Here is a 16,690-nt window from a genome sequence, read left to right as displayed (position 1 = left end):
TGAAAGGATATGGAGAATGAAATGAGTAAGTTAACCATATAAACCGTTGATGACAGTCAGTTAAAACTCAGTGATAAGTACTGAACACAATGCATTTAATAAGAAAATTCTTGAACATTCAGTCTTTCTTCTGATATCTGCTGTATGATTTGCTACCTATGATTTCGTTTTGTTGTCTAGTACATTAATGAAGAACATTGATTACAAACTGTTTATCGTACTGCAGATTTCAATTCATTAAACAATAAGTGCAAATAAGACTGACTAAAATTAACATGAATTAAAAAAGTATAAATGGAAATAAAATAGCTGGCATCTGATATTCAAACTAAGAAATTTGTTTAATTTTTTTTTTCAAAATGTCATTTATATCCTGATTAATAATTCGGATAATTTAACTACATGTACACAATAGATTTCCTAGATAACTAACATAAAGTCATGTCAGTGTCATCAAAACAGTTTCGATCAAGAGATACATTTCAGATTTGATGGATGGAAAAATACAATATTGTGCTTGTAGTTAGTGTTTCTTCACAATCAAATCATGAGAATGAAATAAAAATGGAATCATGAGTTACAGTCGAAATATTTTATATAAAATTTAATTTAGTGGAATCGACTGAATATAAAAAAATATTGTTTACATTTTCATAATAAAATGTTTTGAAAACTGAACAATTTCAGCTCTGATAACAAGGAAACATTCATCTTATACATAAATCACGTGACTAGGGCAATCACTAGAAAGCAGTAGCCAGTTTTACTAAAGGTCGTAAGTCAAAACGTAGGCGTAAACGTAGACAAAGACATAACTTACGTCGATTTTGCGTTTTACTAAAGATCGTAAAGTCTACGTTTACTTCTACGTCTACGGCAAATTTTACGACCTTTAGTAAAACTCGGTAGAGGATAACACTACTTAAGTGTTAATTCATTGATCTCAATGACATAAATATGCTAGACAGTTTTTAAGAGATTACATGTTGATGAAGACTTACTTAGGCCTAGCTTTTTGTCAAAAAGCACATTGGAAGAGACTTGAACACTATAGCATTGATAAAATTTAAAATTTATATATTGATTAAGGATAAATGTCCTAAAATCACAACAGACTCTAACACAAAACATGTTTATTATGACTTATTTAAACCAAATAAATTTTTTGGCAAAAATAAACAGCACATTTAAAACAAAGTAATAATAATTCGATGATATTTCACAAAACACGTTGATAGATAATACAAGAAACATTCACCTGATTTAAAAATTAAACATTTTTTTCAGTTGCCTTAGCCTAATTGAACAAATTTGTTATTAAATTTTAATAAGCGCTGTTAATATACTGTAAAAGGGCAAATTGTAGTAATTAAATTCCATTAAGGTATCAGGAAAATACAAAACCACTCATTATTGTGTGTTATATGGTGATAAGGAAATTCTATTTTAGAAAAAACGAAAATAAAAATTCCTCGTAATCTGTAGCATACATCACTGAGATCATCACGTGACTGAGATGATGAGATTATGTATCCGTGTATAATGATTATATATCCTGCTTCAAAGCAAAGCAGAAAAGGATAAACAGATATTGTCTGAGAAGGTAAGGCAATAATTGTATGTAACAGATTTTTCCTTACGTGGTAAAGTGATGAGTTTTTCATTTTCATATTTTCAAAAACAAGCTTATATTCATGGATGTACAAGAATTAATCCAAGCAGTCGTGGTTAAGTTGCTGCTAGTGATTAAAGGTTGAGTGATCTAAGAACAAAGATGTTTCTAAAACAATACACGTTTATGATTATTTAAGGTTGAATGATTTAAGATCAAAGTTGTCTCTAAGACACTACACGTTTATTATGATTTAAGGTTGAGTGATCTCAGATCAAAGTTCTAGTAAGACAATACAGGTGTATTATGGGTATCCTAAGATCAAAGTTGTGTGTAAGACGGTAGATATGTATGTTGAGTGATCTCAGATCAAAGTTTTAGTAAGACGGTAGATGTGTATGATGAGTGATTTTGGATCAAAGTTGTTTGTAAGTCAGTACAGGTGTATTTTGAGTGATTAAAGATCCAAGTTGTTGCTAATTAAAAAGTATCTCCCATCACAGCTAGGTTAAGGCCACCCATAAGGTATGCCTTGAAATATTCTGAGAAAATCGATATAATGTTGATTTCATTTTTTTAAGTATGAGTTTGAATTTTATGGGAATTGTACTTATGCGTATGTATGTATGGGAACTCAACCAAGTTCGACCAAAGCAACCTCAGGAAAATTAACTGTTTGTCACGTGACATGGTTAAATTAGAAAAAAATATGTACCGATACAAAGATCGTAAAATTTAAATAATAAACAGATAATTTTTCACTATGAAATTGATTTTTTTTTCAGAAATAAATATACCTTAACCTCAAAAGTGCTGGGAGCAATTTCCTAATGCCCTGGCATTATATACAGTTTAGCCGTCTTCTAATAAACTTCGTGCATTAAATTTAAACTATACCCATTGAAATGAGGTAAAATTACCAAGAAAATCCAACAGTGCACAACTTGCTCCCAACTTTTTTTTTCAAAATAGTAGGGACAATATCTACATGTGTGTATATATAATTTATAGTTAAGTGGATATCGTTGAACTTTTGAGATTTTCGAGAGGTTGTACCTTGGATTGAAGTACATTTATGTTTAAAACTGCATGATTGCGCCTTAATAAGAGACTAAGTCATTTTCATTTTAAGAAGACTGCGAAATATTGAGTTATACATTACAAAATATGACTCAATTTTAGTCATATTACGCTTATCTACTTTTAATTTCCATATGTGCAAGTTGCAATAATAATTTTATCTGCGTCTCAAGTACAGAGACACAGCGTGTCAATTTGTCTATGGTGTGATCTATGTCAATACAGCGAGATCAAGTTGGCTTAAAATTTTACATTCGAATAGTGAAATAATGACAACATAAGTTACACATTATTCATGTTTGCAATAATTATGAAAAACAACAGAATGTAACATTGTATGTAAAAGGAAATCATTATTTATTCACAGAGATTCATTTGTACAGTTTCACTGTGACGTCATAATCGATTTCCCGAAGCTTTGACTAGAAAGATATACCTTAAGGAGTCGTTAACCTCGCTGCAATACTTTTGTCCGAACAAAATAAAAGATATTTAATACAAAGCTTTAAAAGAAAAAGAAATATGTTTATCTAAGAAGAGACGAATTAGAAATAAGAGGCTTAGATAGATATTTAAGTTTGTTGTTTCAGATACTCAATATTTAGAACAGTAAGTTTTAATGTTCGCCATGCACCATGCAGACAAGGAAGAAAACGACATATACACGTAATTTAACATTACACTTATGACCTTTGACATTCAATGAAAATAATTATTGTATTGTAATCAGGTATGATGATATTTCTTAGATCATAAATTATTTGCTTTTTCCCTTTCCTTTATCTTTTTTGGCTTTAATCAAAACTCTTTTTTAAAATTATTTCAGGTCACTCAGAGATGTTCGAAACAAATGGCGTTTTTACATCACTGTGTTTTATAACAATAATATCTTTTGTTATAATCCTGAGTCTGATTCCAAGAACGCAACGTCCTTTACTGGCCTTCTTCTCTACCTTAGATACGTTTGACTCGTCACTGAATGAAACAAATACAAATATGACAAATAAAGTATTAAACTCACTTCCAAGGATGTATCGCACACATTGGTTCCAAGCAGAGCAATACTTTTAAGATCAGTTGTGGTATTACGATGGCACTCAATGTTCCATACATGGCTGTGTTTTAGAAACGAATGTTTCCAAGGCTGATATCGTAGTATTCAGTCACAGACGTCTTCCTAAAACAGTGATTAAGAAAGAAAAAGGACAAATCTGGGTGTTTAATACGGCAGAAAGCCCGTATCATACTGAAAGACCAAACAAAGAATGGATGAAACATTTTGATTTATCTATGTCGTATATGGAGGAATCGGATATTTATGTGCCATTCTACGGTAAACTGCAAAAAATACAAGAACCCGTCATCAAAAACTACACTGGAATACTCAGCAAGAAAACTAAAGACGCGGTATGGATTTCAAGCCACTGTCCAACTCCTTCGAGAAGAGAAAAAATGGTTGAAGAGCTAAGTAAATACTTAAAAGTGGATAAATTTGGCAGATGTGGAAGTAAAAGATGTGGCAAGCAATATGATAATTTGAAGGGGTGCCAGGACATATTCGAAAGAGATTACAAATTCTTTTTTTTCTTTTGAGAATTCACTCTGCAAAAGTTATACAACAGAAAAAACTGTTTTCACTTTATTTAAACCGTGCTCACGTAATACCAGTTATAAACGGACCCATAGACGCCGGTCATTATCTTCCTACAGGAACTTACATTAACAGTCAAGATTTTCCTACTATCAGACTTTTAGCCAAAGAATTGATCAGAATAGGTTCTAATGAAACGGAATACATAAGCTACTTAATGGAGAAGGGCAAATTCATTCCGCAATCTTTTCGAAAAACTGTGTTTGATGCTCAGTGTGATTTATGTAAATATGCAAGGGACGTTGATAACGGGAAAAAGACGAGGAGAAATAAATCCTGGCTCACTGTTTTAAATCCAGATGTATATTGTATAAATGATAAATAAAAGAATAGATGAAATTAAGGGGAGACAGGACACATGTCACATGACTAAAAAGACATATCACGTCATAATCGGTGATGATATACATGTTAAATATTACTAAAATCAACAGTTCTTGTGTAATTTTATTCTAAATTCTAAAAGTGTTTTTCAAAACTTAATGAAATATTTAATATTTAAAGCACAGGTAGCATACTACTTGTTTAGAAGCCTTTACACACACCCCCTTTCTGCTCCGGGGGGGGGGGGGGTTAAAGTTAAATTAATTATAGTAAACTGAGTCTTCAGTAGAAATAAGCCACCTTTCAAATTTTTATTTATTTCCATATCAAATATTTCCTTGGTATAAATTAACAATGCGTATGAGGAACTTGGTAGGTGTGGAAGTATTGCGTCGAATTATAGGAAAAGAGCACCAAATTCCCGGGAGTTTACATCATTTCCCGGTTAAACAAAATGGAGAAAAATTCAAAATTAGTACACGTTACCTGATTTGCTATGTAAATACATGTATTTTCATTTTAAAGTTAAAATATTTATGATTAAAATAAATGGTGGAATCCATCAAATTTATTTTTCTGTAACTACGAACATTTAAGAAAGCTAAAAACCTATGATCCACCCCCTGAAATCTGCTGCCGTAAATTGTTTTACTAGCCTTTGGGGAATGTGGGTGATTTTAATCGATTACAGTTTTATTGACTCCATTGCTTTGGAAAATCGGATGGGATTTCTTGGCATGAGAATGATTTATATAATTATAAAGTCCGTGTGGAACTAACGTGAATGTACAGCCTTTTCCAATGCTGACGCCCGCTTCCAGCTAGAGAGCATTACAAACACCTGAAAAATAATTTTATGAGATCATGTCCTACTGCTCTCATTAGGTCATTTTCACCAACAGGAGGATTCACCGGCTAATCACTGATGTGCAGGCAAATTAGAACCAAATGCGAGTCACCTAACTAATCAGAATTTCTTTACACACTCCAGAGTATCTGTACATTTATATGTGTATTCATTAATAATATACTTTTTGCAATGTCATTGTGTTTATGTTAGATTTTACTTTTTAAGAAATTAAGTTTTTGTTACATTGTAAAACCAACATTTCGAATGAAAGCATGTATCCTCCGTATTCAAGATCTAATGGTTTGGAAGATTCTGTATAAGTATGAAATTTATTTTGCTTGATGAAAGGAAATTTATCACAATAGGCCTGTTTTCTTTTGCTGTACTATTTCAAAAACATAGTTAGATCACCATTATAACAAATATATTGAATTATTTTTTGTTATTCATTCTCGATCCGATCTCGATCATTCACATCCGGAATGGAATCATCATTATTATAGCTCTTCAAATGAGTTTATGCAATGACCTGGTGTGCTTGCGTACGTGTAAGACTGTTCTGTCATAATCACGATAAAGCTTAAAATGTGTTAACATTGAACTCTTGACCCATATAACTAGGGATTGTGTTTTATGATATCATTAAATTAAGAATTTAGTATCTCATTAAACACCATTTAAGATGTGATTTGAAAACATAATAAAAATGTCTTACATCTAGAGGATTCTTACAGGCAGCTTGGCTTAATTAGCTATTTATGCAAGTCAACCCAGTTTACTTTACAATGAAATACAAGTTTATAGAAGTTCCAAACCATAATTGCTCTTCGCAATACATGAAACCTAAGGTACAAGTCTATTAACTACATGCATACGAATAAGAGTGCATGGAACGAGGGGAATCGCGTATTCTAGGAACAAAATGCGCAAGATATATAACTTCATAAAATACTTTTAATAAATTTTTATATGTTTTTTTTTTCTTTTAATTAGTCAGAGTTTTTTTTTTTAATAATGTTAGGGGCGTTCAAGCAGGGATATTTTTTTATGCAGAAGCGTATTATATATTGCAGATGGATTGGAAGAAATTAAAAATGCAATATTCAAACATCTATTGCAATGTACATGTGTGATGTACATGTAGTAAGGCGGATACAGTTTTTTCTTCTGAAATAGGAGGTGTTGGGGGATCAAGAATATAATAAAGTTACAACTTGAAAGTATCTCAGACAGTCCTAAGCTGTTTTATTAAGTCAAATTCATAGGTAATTGTTTTATTTAATAGATGTTCTTAATTTTCTTTTGTCTAAGAATGATATATTCATCAAGAAAAATGATTATCATGCACCTATGAAAATATAATTATACTCGTTCACAAATGATTACAAACATCCTTACACGTAGTTTGATATTATATTGAAAAGGGATTCGTACACATCTATATACACCTAAATAGAAACAAGTGATTTACACTTAAATAATTTGGTAAGTCAGCTATGGCTCTTTTAGCTACCGAGTTAAAGTTTATTTGCTTCTACATGTATTCCATCCCCGTGTAAGAAACAATTTTTTTTTATTTAAGCAGTAAATACACATTTTTAAGCTGACATTATTGTTGAAACTATTATACGACATCGGATATTGTGTTATTGTAAACCTATAGGGTTTAGCACAGACATATTGTTTGAACATTTTAAACTTAGACAATATTAATATCATAATCATTTTTAGTTTTTAGCAGTGAAAATAAAATGATATAAAAGGTTAGTAAATCAGAATGTACGTATATTATTAAGAGTTTTGACTAAGAGAAAAAAAATTTGAAGTAAATAAATAAAAGAGCTAGGGCTAGAACTCCTGTGGTGCAGAGATGGGGACTGAGCCCATAAATATTAGTAACATGTATTTACCTGCATTTGAGGGTGGTGTCATGTTGGGGTTCATAGGTCAACGGATAAACCTACGGACAAAGCGTAGGTTGTTGGTGATGGTGAATTAGCCAATGAAATGTTTTTTTATATCTGGGATCATGGATATCCCCTGAGCACAAAATACCCTGTTTTGGTCAGACAAGAGAATTCCCGGTTTTATTCTCAAATTACATCTTTTTGGCATTTTATTATTTTGAAAATCATTCTTAAAGTGTATTGGACTTTTCTGATCATATTTCAGGAACGAATATTTATAAAAACTATACAATCACGGAAAAATTGTAAATTGGATTTATTTAATAAACTTTTGAAATCAATCAATTGGCTTACATTATGCAAAAAATACATACTGGCTGTTAAATAATTAAGATTCGCACATAACTTTTAGCAATTTTTATATCCGATTTCCTCTTTTTTTTATAAGAGTGTTAAAGTGTCTTACAGCTGATACGTTGCTTGTTTTCTTCATGTTTATTTACTGTTACAGTAGAACGGAAAGTTTTTTTTTTTCTCCCAATGTTATCTTAAAGTTCATATAATATATATAAAAAGACAATTTTTTTTCAAATAAATAAATTATTTACAATTCTTTTTTTTTCTATTTTTACATATACAACTAATAGAACATAATATAAATGTTCACATGATTTAGCTTAGAAAACGACGTTTATTTCTTTATTGTTGTTTTTTTATTTTATTTTTTTAAGATAGAATTGCGTAACTTATATTTTATTACTGCAATATATTAATGTTAACTTTGAAGGCAACTCATAAAAATTATACAGGCAATGATAAATGAAATCTAAGCAAAGTTTTAGCACCGGAGAAAGGGTATGAAAATAATAGCAATCAGCTAATTCAAATCTCAGTTGATCATCAGAGCCGGTACTACGCTGACCTTGACCGTCTGATATGCGCGATGGACTCTGCAGGATACAGACATGTTATGCCAGAATAAGCCCGCGCGTGTTACAACACCATTATTTGAATCGAATGAGAGTTGGAATTACACATCTAACAAGAAGTAGGGCCGCGCATACCATTGTTTATAGTAGGCATGGATATAAACAAATGGAATATGCAGCAACGTAAAACTACCTGAACATGTGCTGAATGGTGATAAAGCTAAGGGATTCATTTGACCATAATGCTTGCAAATGAAAATGACTAAATAAATGTATTACAAAGAAGACATTTGGAAGAATCGAAGAAGAATATGTAGGCTTTACAATGGTAAGTCGCATTTATTTTGAAAGTGAGATAGGTAATATGAAGAATAATTATGTTTCTGTCTTGATGGATAGTTTGTTGATGCAGTGAAGATCATGTTTTAAAGTATCAAGATAAATAAAGGGAACAAGTACAAAATGGTTTATAATTTTATGAAGCCAGCATGATGTTTCCTTTTTTATTTGTGTCCTTCCTCTGTCAAGTTAATTTTGTAACCCCCCCCCCCTCCGAAGCAAACACTTTGTTAGTACAAACTGAATGCGTTAATATTTGTACACGTACATTTATATGGTTACAAAATCTTTCGTCATCTTCACTTAAGGTAAGTCACTCGTCAAATTTGCTATTTCAAGGATTTTTTTTGGGGAAGTCTACTTTGGATAAGTACTCATATAGTATTACTCAAAATTGCAGAGAAAATAGGGGGTCAGTGTACATCTTACTGATCTATGGTACAATTTAGTTGACCTTTTTGCACTTAAATTTTAACTCTTTGATTTATTACTTTGTCTCTAATTTTAATTTATCAGATGTTACTACGTTAATAAATCTAATATGATTTTACATAAAATAGTTTGAATAATATTTGTCATTGAACAAATCTTGCAAATTAATGTGCGTTTATTATTGTGTGACGTTTTTGCACTGAAAAATAACATATTTAGGGTATTAAAAAACTAAATAGGCAATCAAATATTTTCTTATATCAAGATTTTTGGGAGTTAAGTGCTGATCTGTCACAAGTATCAAGTAGTTTAAAATAATTAAAGAAAAAGTTGGGGTCAGTGATGTTAATTTTGAAATATTGGTCAAAATATGTGATTTTCAGGCAAAAAATAGTGTAAATGTTATCTTGACTTCTTTAATATATCTTCATTTCTTGGCAAAGTTTGTTGAGGGAAGGTGTAAAACTTGTTCTAAAAATATAAAATAGGACCTATATTAAATATTCCAGCAAAATCACTTCGGAAAAATATTCCCCGAGTAAAAGTATGTGAGGCTAAAGTTTCAAGACATTTAATTTTATAAATGTGCAGATTTGCAGAAATTTCTGCTGAATATCCTTCCACCACAAGAGATAGCCCCTCATAAATCCTGCTTCTTTGTAGATTTTTAAGCAGTTTTTTCGATGAATGTTAAAAAATTTACATTGTTGAATATAAATATTTTACAAAAATTGAATTTTAATAAATATTTTTTTAAGTAAGAGGTTCTGCGTGAACTTTTTTAAAAAGCTGACGAGTTACTTACCTCAAAACCTTTTTGTAAATTACTTTTAATATGATAAGGTTTACGAAAATAGAATGTAAGGTTATATCAAGTTTCTTTAAAAAAAAAAACCCTGCCGGTAGTGTGCGGTTTTAACATTATATCAAAGTTATGCAAGGAAGAAATATCACGATATTTTTTTTTTAAATCTTAGACTAGAAAATCTGAAATTAAAGAAATTTAGAAAAAGTATCCTCAAGACAGATACAAATATGTTCAAAGCATCTGCCTAGGGTTTGGGCAATGCAATTAAAATTTAATACCGGGAAAGCTTTCTTATTTAATTTTTTAATCTGCTATTAGCAAACTGGCCTTTGGACCTCTTTCTCAAATTCTGTTTACTTAAATGAATTCAATTATTTTTTTAAAATATGAAATTCTATAAAATATATTAAAAAAAAAACGAAAATATGAATCATTAAAATTTTGTGCATCATACACAGACTTTGTATATGTATTTTAATCATAGGGCATCAGACGATGGTGATAAGTCCAGCATTATTGCAACTACGTACCAAGATGTCTCAGGATTTAAACAGAAAACACGGAGATGTCTAAAACAATACAATCGTAAAGAGACCAGAAAACAGTGTTAAACAAGATATCACTGGTGTTTTATTGTGATGATAGTTTTCACATTTCAAAGCAAAAGTTGTTCTTTTACTCAAGAAAAAATCAAGAGGAATTACGTACTCAACAGTTTAATTATGAAAGGATGGCTAATGAGTCAATGAAAGTTCTTATCAGAATTTGGACCTTCGTTCTTGCAAACCACGCCATAGATGTGAAAAGGGACATCAATGTTAGGGATAAAAATGTATTATATCAACTCTTGCGATTGTGATTGTGTTGGACCTGGATGTATAATTTTAAATTCTATTTGGAATAACTACATACTCGTAGTCTATTGATGATGATTTCATTATATATCTTTAAAGGTTGTGCCGTGTTTATTATTTTTATTGGTGTTGATTCTCATGGTTGCCACTTTTACTTCTGCATCATCCATTCCTAATGCTTTCTATATGTGTATTTGAGAGTACTACAGTTAATGTATTTTTATTGCTTCAGTAAAAAATTCAGAGAGGGAGTACATGAATTGAAATATTTAGCCCAATAACATATTTTGGACTTCGATGTTAGTAGTTTGCTTAAGTGTCATGCATGGGTTTGCACCCCATTGCAGAAGGTGTAATACAGTAGGTGCAGACACGGAAAATATCCAAAATCACAGGGGGGTTAAAGAAACAAACTAAGTATTTTTTTTTGTTTAAAAAATTAAGGAAAGATTTGTTTTTTATTCTTTTTATTAACGTGCAAATAAAACAGTATATACCAGGTTATTTTATATAATGTTTATGTAACATTTTGCCTTAATTAGAGGATTCACATTTGTTTTGAAAATGTATACACATTTTTGAAATTGCATTTCATAATTATATTAATCACATGATAATAGTTCCACTTATTTTTGAATTGCGAATGTATCAACAAAAAGTGAAGAGAGTGTAAGATGTATATTTTCGACTTTTTCTGGTGATTCCACCAACTTTTTGTTCATATATATGGAAAGGAACTTAATCATTGTAATTGGAAATCTACAAATGTTTCCTTGATTAATGTTTTGTTGGACCCACCAAACTCCCCATTTTAAAAAATTAACTGCACAGGCAATGCTGATAATATATCATTTAAGTATTCGGTTTGTTTTTGGTGGGTCCACCAAGTATTTGTAAGTGAAATTAAGAAAGCCTAGGGATTTGTTTTTCTACAGGTTGGTGACTCCACCAAACGACTTTCTATATTTCGAGACAAATTAGTTGATCTTTGAGTTACATGGAGATTTTGGAATTTTCTGGTGGACCCACCAGGTTTTTGTTCTTGTGTACATAAATGTATTAAGAAAGTGTTTCTTAGTTATTTTACAAGAAAATTATGATTGCCTTTTGATTTTAATGTCTTTGGTGGATCCACCAAATTTTCCACTTTAGTAAATACAAGGTAATCTTGACAGTGTATCATTTAAGTATTCTTTTGGATTTCTATTTGTATTTTTGGTGGATCCACCAAGTATTCGTGAGAGAAATTTATGAATGTCTTGTTAGTTTAATTTATGCATTTTGGTGAGTGCACCGACTCAGTATAAAGGACGTTTTTTTATTTTGTTTTACAACTCAGTTTCTCTCAATGGGTTGCTTCAGTATTTTAAAACTGGTGGATTCACCAACGTCATTTGTAAAATGTTTTTAGGAATTTCACCACATTTAATGTTTTTGGTGGAACCACCAAAATCCCCACTACTGATAAATACACTTGCTATATCTATTTTATCTATCTTAGGCAATCGTCTTCGTATTTTTGGTGGACCCACCAAGTAGATGAATGGTTAGTTCACTAATTCTTAGAATTAATTAGAGAATTAAGTATTGTAAATTCAATCTTGTTTTCATGGTGGAACAACTAACATGACCAAGATCAATATTTATTTGAAGATACTGACAATTCAAATTGGTGCATTCACCAATTTTTGACTGTTAATATAGAAAACTGATTAATGATTTGTATGTTTTAGCATAAAAAATTGGTGTTCTCACCAATTTTCAATGTATTCAAACATGACAATGAATTAAAAAAATGTTGATTACTGAAATTGCATTGTCTTGATTTTTCATTTTGAAGTCAAAAAAGAGGACACGAATAGAAAATCCTCTTTCTTAATGGAAACAGTTACATTTAATTTTAGAAATTATCATTCATGTTATTAACTAAAACTTTTAAAGATCTTGCCATCATTTAGATATTGTGAAGTTGCCCAATCCACACATTAGTTTCTCTTTACCTTGCAGTCTGACGTCAGTGACGTCATAGACGTAGTGTTTGAATTCTCAGTGCAGCGAGATCAAGTACACACACCCGTCATGATCCGTTTTATTTCATAATTAACAGGTCACAGTCATTGTATCATGATAAGCTTCTGAAGCAATTTTTTTTAAAATTAATATTTTTTCGTATCTAGTAGCAGAGATTCTCTCTAATTGGATGATTTTGAATGTTTATATTTTCGTGTGACGTCACGCCGAAAATACAAACGTGAAGCGTTTTTATCATGCTTACGTCAAATCAGCAACGATGTCCTGTGCAATACTGAAGTAAGCTTAACCCAGTGATATTTATGCAGTAAATAATTACGATGAAGGACTGACATTCAATCGTAAATTTAGAAATATTTATTGAAAGAATTTTTTTCCAAATGAGGTTTTTGTCGTTAAAGCTGCCTTGAAAAATGCAGAAATTATCCCACCCAAATACTATATAGAAATAAAAAAAATTGCTTTCAGATATTTTAAACACTATGAATATCATGAAATATTTGGGTATGTAGTGTTATCTATATTATTTATCATTTGTGCGTAAAAATTCGCATTATGGACTCCGTTGTGGGCTCGTAAACATGAGGTATCTAAACTCCATACAAACTCTAAACATGGTGGTATTTGTGTGGCGATATTTTTTAAATAAGTCATGAAATGCTATGACAGGTCCGTTCTAAAATATTAAGTTCATATTAAATTAGTAATATAACTAGAGCCGAGCTCGTCGCAAAGCAACGAATAGGTCTTCCGTTGGAGCTACGGAAAGGAATACGTAACCTTGAGTATAGGTCAAACAATTCTAAATTAAAGTTATAAATAAATAAGCAACCTAGAGGCTTGTTAAGGAAGCAACTTACAATGTTTATACAGGAAAAAGATTGTAAAGGAATGTTAGGTGCATGACCATGAACTTTCTAAATGACCTTGCGACAAGCAATAACAAACTCTGTTATAAAAATACATAATCTATGTATTACCGACTGGAAAAGTTCCCGTATGTTTTTTTTTTTAGATATTCCTTTAGTCCGCATATCCACCCAAAACATCTTGAGTCAAGGTCATGCCCCACCCTGCATTATATGAGCAATGTTTCACTGGTACAAATACGATTGAGAATTTAAGAGTCATTCTCTGTTAGCATCAAAATGGGCTGGAAATTGAAAATCACAGATTTTGCTGAAACTTGGTGAAATAATTACATTATAAGCCCTATTTACAAAAATATTGATAAAAGTGATCAATTGGTCTTGTTTCCATGGCAACCAGGTTACCTGTTTTTGTACATAGGTGGTAAATACCTAAAATGATATATCTTCCTATTAATGTACATTTAATTAAATAAAGGTGATTATTATTATTTTTTCCTTTGAAATAATTTGTAATGTGTATTTTCTATACAAAAAAACTTGAAAAAAAATTTTAGACCTGCCGTTAAATGCCAAGTAACATAAAAAATTGCCTTAAAAAGGGGGGGTTGAACATAACAATGTACACGAAAAACGCAATCACTGGTGGAATATTCTGATGCTCTGAATTTCACTTTATACAATTATGAAGAACATATGAAAAAACTGGAGAGGTAATATTTACTTTAAGAAAATAAATTGATTGTAAAGTTTGTAAAAATTTCTAAATTTACACACATTTTTGTCAAGAGTTATTTCCCTTTTCGGAAATCTTTTGCTTTAATCGATGAAAATGAAAGTAAAAGTATACAGCAGAAAGCAACTTTGAGGAGTAAATACTGTGTGTTTTGGATATTTTCAGGGGTTTTAATCCAACTTGTGAAGTATTTAACATTACCCATAGTTAATTGGTTGTTCAGGCTTTACTGTTTCTGAAAGATATACATGTTTGTGTATAGATGTGATAGATACATGTAAACTTAAAAATGGATTGCATCCTATGAAATTCCTGCCTATGTGACAAGTGCTGCATCATTGAAAAAAGTGTTTTTTTTTTTTTTAAAAAAAAAGTAGGTATCGTCAGTTAAATGGACTTCAGCACTAAGGGTGGGATAATAGGTTGTGATGAAGAAATATACATGACAATAAGAAGCACTATAGGTAAGTACTAATGAAATATTGACTACGTACATTGAAAGTTGCACATATTTTGTATGAGTTTATTAATAATAGGGCATGACTATTTATTATTAAAATAACTTTAAAGTACCCAAAGCATAAATAATGACATGATTCTAATTATATAATTAACAGTATAGGCATATTATCAATCTTATCAAAATCAGATGTGAATGAAAATTATATAAACCATCTGTCAGGCCATCCTTTAAAAATTGTTTGTTTGGAATTGCCGCCTGATGGGTTTCAGACACAGGAGGGAGGGAAAATATTTTTTTTTATTGAAGGTAAATTTTAAATTTTTGATAATAATCACAGTAAACAGTCAATACATTTTCTGATTTTAAAAAAAAGTATCTACAATCAACTAAAATAACCTAATTTTACATACATGTAGATCTGAAACAATCTTTCAATGTTTTGTATGGTGTATGTGATACATGTAATGCCCCCCCCCCCCCCCCCCCCCAAATAAATGATTTAATAAAAAAAAACTTCCTACTTTTGGTCAATAAAATTATATACACTTTACTGAAACAGTGTATAATGAAGCAATATGTAATGAAGACACGTACATGCAGAAATTGGGGATTTGTAAAAGTGGTCATTGTTGAAATCATAGATTTATGTGCCCAAATTACAGCTGAGAAAAAAAATATTGTATTTGATTTTGTAATATTTTATGAAGACATCTCAGTATTCCATTTATCACAGACTTTATGTTCTGGAAAATATTTTTAGAAGCTTTCCAAAAAACTGAGTAGTGTTAGATAAAAAAAAGTTATTTAACATGAAAAAAATATTAATGCAAATAAATCAAGCCCCCCTTTTTAAAATATTGGAGGAGGATCTGGTAACATTTTATTGCCCCCCCCCCTCACTAAACTCATCTTCCCCCTCCAGAAAACTATTTCAGATAATTATATTTTTCTCAATTTGAGTCAAAATGAGGTTCTCTGTTGATTGAATTTCAAAAGCTTATAGGGAGTTCACTCCCACGGGCATAGCCCCTATGGACAGTGTTTTGGACCTAATAAGAGCAGTGGTGGTTTGTAATTATATGCTCTCCATCTGCATAATTGCACATTCCCTAATACTTATTTTAACCCTTTGCCTTTATGAGGAAGAACAAAATCACAAAATTTTTAAAATACATTCTGAATTTTGAGTGTCATTCCTAATGTGTATGAAAGACACTTATCTCTGCTGCGAAAACTTCAACGAATTGTTTTAGACCCCTACCGGTGAAATCGGAGAGGACTATAGGTTTCCTCTGCGTCTTTCCGTTCGTCTGTATACCTGTCTGTTCGTCTGTCTGTCCCCGTCTGTCTGCCAGTCTGTCCCACTTGGTTTTCCGCACTTTTTTTTTCTAAACGCTTGCATCTATTGAGCTGAATTTTGGTATATGGTTGTATCTTGATGAGTTACACATCAAGTTTCAATTTTGAATTTCGCATTACTTCATTGGTTTTTGACAGAATAATGGTATTTTGAATTTTTCACATTCGTTTAATTGAGATCATGTTGCGCTAACTTCCGATGGTCGACATAAATGAGAAGCAAGAAAAAGACGTTGGAAAAATGAGTTGAATTTTCGTCTAAATGTGGATTATTTTATCCACAACCTCAAAATTAAGCAGTTTTACCTTGGACATAACTTTTGCATATTATTAAATGACATCCTGAAGAAAAACTCAGTTTCGAAAAAGGGAACCCAGTAGGGGACATGTATTGCTTATGCAATACTCTCAGAATGCTTGTTTATGTATGTTACAGACAGACAGTG

General features: G+C 31.0%; 1 pseudogene; it reads left to right on the top strand.

Moving 5' to 3' along the window:
* The first annotated feature begins 3,763 nt into the window (after positions 1 to 3,763).
* Positions 3,764 to 5,410, top strand: LOC134234111 (alpha-(1,3)-fucosyltransferase C-like; annotated as a pseudogene).
* The last annotated feature ends 11,280 nt before the right edge of the window (positions 5,411 to 16,690 follow it).

Source organism: Saccostrea cucullata, unplaced genomic scaffold (genome assembly GCF_032062105.1).
Source record: "Saccostrea cucullata isolate Sc308-1 unplaced genomic scaffold, CSIRO_AGI_Scuc_v1 ctg9320, whole genome shotgun sequence".
Taxonomy (NCBI): Eukaryota; Metazoa; Mollusca; class Bivalvia; order Ostreida; family Ostreidae; genus Saccostrea; species Saccostrea cuccullata.
Note: the sequence above shows the minus strand (reverse complement) of the source record. Positions and strands in the feature narration are given on the sequence as shown.